Below are 6,000 nucleotides of genomic sequence, written 5' to 3' on the forward strand. Positions count from 1 at the left end.
TCCTTCATTATTACACAAGCAGAACCTATGGCCCAGCTCAAACAGGAAGCTGACATGCTCTGACTGCCGCGAGCAACAGGAATTCATGAGCTGTGACAAAACACTTTTCTCCAGAATTTCTCGAGGAACTAGAAAATATTGTTCCAGTGAAAATATAAAATCAGCAAGACACAGGTTCCCTTCTCATAGCAATAATTGGGTAAGGGGAACCAATGCAACATTTTTTGTGATATGAATATATAATTTCACAAAACAACAGTTCTAAATGGTGTAGTGTTTTCACGATCAATGTTGCGGGTAACGCATTATAAGTAACGCACGTTACATAATAATATTACCTTTTTAAAGAAACGAGTAAAGTAAGGTAATACTTTAAAAAAAAAAGTAATATTATTTGCGTTACTTTTAGAAAAATATAACACAATTTACTTTTATCCTCGATTAATTGGCTTTTTAAGAAATATACAGTGGTATAAAAATTACCTTACGTTGAATCACACTACAATGAGCAGTCGTGCTGCAAGGGAACAGACAGTTGGCTCGCACTCATCATCATCAGCATCATTATTATCAGGTGATCAGGTCATCAGCTGATGAGTTTGTGTACTGTTCAAGTAACTGAATAACTCAGAATATTTCGAGTCGGGGGGGGGGGGGGGTCTCGTCATGATAAAAAGCATTGAAGAGGCATGCGTTACATGCAGACAATTTGGTGAACTGTTACAATTCAACCAGTTCACTTAGAAGCTCTGGTTCAAACAAATGATTCAGTCGTGTGACTTGTCAACTGCAAGAAACACTACATCGAATACCTCCAATAATTTGACCAAATTCAAAAAATTATTGCTTTTACTGTGTAGGAGGTGCAGCCAGTGTCTACTGTAGAAGCGACTACCGTTTTGTAATACAGTAAGATTTTTTCTCTTTAGGGAAACGGTTTAAACATTTGTTAAGGCTACGTGAAGCAATTTATTCAATGTATAAAGCTCAAAAACTTGTTTTAATTTGGGGATATTTTTAAAGACACAAAAATGAGAGTTTTGGCCTTCCGCATATCTCACAAAACCACCAACCCCCATCAGCCTAAGGTATGTTCAGTCATCCTGAGTCAGGCTGTCAGCACACGGATATTTCTTCCCATCCGCATGCTAAAAACAGTTAGGCTTATATGACAACTAGCGCTCAAACACTGTTGCAGTCCTCATGGGATGGCCTTATGTAAGAGGCCACACAAATGGCTTGCACATGCATACAAACACACAGCTCACTGAAAGCATGACTGTACGCTTGTCTGTGCATGAGGAAATGAGGCCACTCGCTGAGCAAACTCTACTGAGGGCTCTGGAACAACAGCATGGCACTGTTGGTGTGTAGACTTGCACTGAACAAGAGAAGTGAGCATATCTATAGATCTGAATATCATGGAGCCTTCTGGTCAGTGAGTAAGCACCAATATTGCCCTATTAATGACCTTGAAACCACACTAAACACTGTAGAAAACTACCCACCAAGCAATTTTGTTTAAAATACATCTAAGAGATGTAGCATAGATGTCTTCTATAAAACAAGGCTAAATTTGGTCTGTCATTAAGAATCACCTAACAATTGTCGAAAAATAGACGTGTTGTCAGATTTTCATTGACAGCCCAAGTTTAGCCTAGTTTTAGGCAATACATCTATGCTCGGATGTTTATCATCAAGATTATAATAGATTTAGATTTTTCATTAGTTTTAGTTTTTATTTCGTCTTGACTTTTTATTTTCAAATTCAGTTAGTTTTAATTAGTTTTTTGAGGTAGCTGTTTTTATTAGTTTTTATATGTTGAAAATACTTAGTTTTAGTGTAGTTTTTATTAGTGTTAGTTTTTGTTTTTTTTGTTTGTTTTTTTTTGTAAATTAGAATATTTGTGCAAGATTCAGAATCATCAGAATAATTATTGTACAAAAACTCAACCAAAGATGACTTTTTTTTAATCAACAACACTACCATCTACCAAAACCATTTGCCCATCCTAAAATTCAAATACATCAGCCCACAAGATAGCTGCTTTAAGTAAAATATGTGTGCTAAGCTGCTTCTGAAGTTAAATACACAGTAATAATGGGAATTTTGGATCTTTAACACAAATGGATCTTTTCGACAATCCTCCCAAATTTGAAGCAATTATAATTTCAGTCAGTTAAAAAAAAAAAATCACTGAAAAGTATCTTACAATTACATTTAGCAAACCAACTGAAGCATGGCTCACTTATTCAAATTCCATTACGACTTTATTATGAAATAAACTTACGTTTCACTAGAACCTCTCATTTAAGCCCTCGGTTTGCCCGCGCTGCAGTTGTTCAAGTTTAGTTTAGTCACAGCAGGCCGTCATGTACTGTTTGTGTTTGTCTCACTGAATCACGCATGCACATTATCGGTTCACTGCTTCTCAAATCTGATCTCAGTGTACTGTTCTAATAACTGAATAACTTAGTATATTGGTCTATATGGAGTCAGAGAGGGGTTATTAGGCATGTAAAAGTGTTTTGTGGATAAGTGGTTATTGTCACTGGTGACGTGAATCATTTCAAATAATTCCGTTTGATTTGTTTTAATTAGAAGATCCGGTTAAAAAGAACAATTCATTTGAGATCGCTAATACAGAAATAAAACCATTAGTGGGTACAAATGCATTAAATTGATACTCTTAAGTCTCTGCTCAAGTCGTATTTAATATTTCCATGTTCAGTCCTTTTTCTTCCACTGTATCTTTTTAAGAAAAAGACAGCAGCTTTACAACCTGTCATTTGATCAGAAGACAAAGTCAAAGCCAAGCTGACAGCCAATCTTTCATAGGCTCAGCAAAACTTGAAAAAAATACCTCTGTATTCCTGCAAGTGCATTATTTACACAAATGTTTCTTATTCAAATCTTCTGCAACGCTATTTAACTCGTGAATTTGTTTTACGTTTATTTACACCTTGACCGATTTTTGTATGGCATGGCTACGTTCCTTAACCAGATGGTTTTTCAAGTTACTTTTAAAGAGAATGTTACTTCAGTCATGTTGTTGTAATGTTTTGAGAAGACTAGTAACACAATAAAAAAAAAAAAATGAAATCGAAATCGTGAATCGGTCAAACTTTATAAAAAAAAAAACAGATTTTTTTTTTGCTAAATCGCCCAGCCCTAGACTGAACCTAAATGAATCAGCTCTTTAGAATAAATAATTCCAATAAATAGTTCAGCCAATCGCTCATTTACACAGGGATGTGTCATTAACTACAGGCAGTTTTAATGTCATGTCTTTATGAATGACAGATCAAAACCAGACAAGCTATATGGACACAAAAACCTACCCGGCTAAATTCTGTTTAATTGCTAAATATGCACAAACTAAAGATCCCATAAGGCTGTTAAATAACAATAACAACTAGTAATCAAATAACCACTGAACATCCACTCATAACGATATAGCATTAGAGTCTTGCGACCCTTTTGGCTCTTATCCACTCAAATTTGTGCATGAAATCTGCTTATGAACTTTACATAAACAAAAATTCACAAATACCTTTATACTAATACTGCTGAAGATACAGGTTGCAGTTTTCTCTATAACAGCACAGATTTGAACAGCTTGCTATGGAGAGGTACTAGAAGTAATCTGGGTCTGTGTTAAAGGAGTTTATAGTGTTTGTACAGGATTTGAGGATGGCACACTTGACATTGCTTAAGGATTTTGATGTGCCTGCTGTCGGGCAAACGCTTCTTATGAGCATTAAGGAGACTGTTGTGTGTTTGCCAAGCATAAGACAGCTATAAAACAAAGGTTTTTCTCTGTGTCCTAACATGAAAAATGCATGGGTGTGTTTTGTGCAGACGCTCGTTTATAATACTTCATATTGATTAGTAGTGGAACAATAATTCCATGTGTTTACATTTAAAGTGGATCACAAAATAAAAGGTTAAAGTTGTTCCTAAGATAATAATGGGTATTGTTCAATAAACTATTTGGTTTTAGGATAACTTTGCTCGATTGTTTTGCTCCGCTTCAAATGTTTAATAGTGCATTTCAATTGAACAAAAAAAAAATCATGTACACAGTAATAAATGCTGTGTTCCACACAATTCCTTCATGTTGTCTCAACACGAATCAATTAAGCTAACCTAAATGTTTATACAAATGTAAGTAGATTGAACAGAAAACAATTAGGTTTCCCCAAAACAAACAGGAATTGTGTTGTTCAACTAATTTTAAATAAGTAGCTTGAACAAGCAGCAAAAGTAATTTTTAGATTGTACTGAAAATAAATTCAAAAAATTCGACATTTGTTAAAAACTAAATCCAAAAATGCTTTGTAATATATAATTTTTAAAAAATGTATACAAAACTATTCGTTAGATTTTTAGGAATTTAAGAAAGAGTTTTAAATTCATTGCCATATCAGCATCTTTGGCTTTTTATGGCAAAACGAGATCAAATTTACAACGTTTTATAAAATATGACTTTTTTATAATACAAAACAAAAAAAATAACAATAAAAAGACATCTACAGCAATAAATAACATACAAGATAAAAATCTAAAACAGTTTAGGAATAAAAACTGTACCATTTTTAATGAATTCACATTTAAATATTCCTTTTAAAGTCTCCAGATACAAATAGTATTTTTTTTAACTAAACTTAAATAATACTAAATATGAAAAACACAAACCAATAAAATAACCAAATTTTCACTCATTCATACAAAATTGAGCCACTAATTTATCCAGCATATGTTTTACACAGCGCATACTCTTCCAGCTGCAACCTAGTACTAGGAAACACCTATACATGCTCATTCACACACACATACACTATGGACAATTAAGTTTACTCAATTCACTGAGAGCATGTCTTTGGACTGTGGGGGAAACCGGAGCACCTGCAGGAAACCCACGCCAACACGGTGAAAACATTCAAACTCTTTTTTTAAATCAAGATCATGATTTTCTCACGATTCTGTGGATAGCCAAATAAAGGCTATTATTATTACTGTTTCTCAAACACATGGTAAAACAACAATAATAATATTAGGCCTATGTGTAGCTCTACTGTTGGCTAAATTGCAAAATTTTGTAAAGACTCGTGCTGGTGAACTTAAAGAGACTTTAAATTTGTCCTGTTTGATAATTCACAGTAATGACATCAGAATATAACTATTCATAATTCTAAAGTTGAATTATTGTGTTTGAGACATGCTTGCAATTTGTAATTGACAACATTATTAGACCTTTTTTTCTCGTGCGACTGCCTTTTTTTTCTCTAGTTTCTTTTTTTCCTGCAGTTGAGAATATAATTGGCTGAATAGTTTATTTAATTTTAATTGAATTTTTAAAACAATTTTAAGGGGTTTTCACCTTTATTATGATATAGGACAGTGGAGATTTCAGACAGGAAAGCATTGGCAGCAGAAAGAGGGTAAGGATTGGCAAAGGACCTAGAGCTAGGATTTGAACTCGGGTCGCCGTGAGCACTTCTGTGCTATATATGTTAGCGCACAATACCACTAGACTATTGGCGCTGATGTAGAAAAGCTGAATTAATACCGTTTGTAGGGTCGAATCGAGATCGTAATCATTTTTCGAATAATGGTCCATCCCTAATATGTATACACATACAAGAATACAGAATATCCACATAGCAGATTATCGAGCTAATTAGGCTGGCTTGTGTAGCAAGCCAGACTACTGTTATCCTATTAAACTTATTATTAGGCTGGCTTGTGTAGCAAGCCAGACTACTGTTATCCTATTAAACTTATTATTAGGCTGGCTTGTGTAGCAAGCCAGACTACTGTTATCCTATTAAACTTATTATTATTATTAATATTATTATTCTTCTTCTGAGACTAAAAATTAAACTCTATCTCGTCCTAGGCCTTTCAAGCTATGACCATCAAACTCGCGTCAGACCTCCGAACTATTCTGACTCGAGTTGCTATATCTTTTCCGACTTATCCGACTTTCGGTTTTC

At 34.2% G+C, this 6,000-nt stretch overlaps 1 protein-coding gene and 1 long non-coding RNA gene across 21 annotated transcripts in view; both read right to left on the reverse strand.

Moving 5' to 3' along the window:
- suco (SUN domain containing ossification factor) overlaps positions 1-6,000 on the reverse strand; it is a 97,678-nt gene that overhangs the window by 69,526 nt on the left and 22,152 nt on the right. The gene's annotated exons all lie outside the window — the stretch shown is intronic.
- Positions 1,803-6,000, reverse strand: part of LOC141379268 (uncharacterized) — a 19,933-nt gene continuing 15,735 nt past the window's right edge. The window contains exon 2 of the long non-coding RNA XR_012395782.1: positions 1,803-4,909. This is a non-coding gene — a long non-coding RNA (uncharacterized lncRNA). The remainder of the gene's footprint in view (positions 4,910-6,000) is intronic.

Source organism: Danio rerio, chromosome 20 (assembly GCF_049306965.1).
Source record: "Danio rerio strain Tuebingen ecotype United States chromosome 20, GRCz12tu, whole genome shotgun sequence".
Taxonomy (NCBI): domain Eukaryota; kingdom Metazoa; phylum Chordata; class Actinopteri; order Cypriniformes; family Danionidae; genus Danio; species Danio rerio.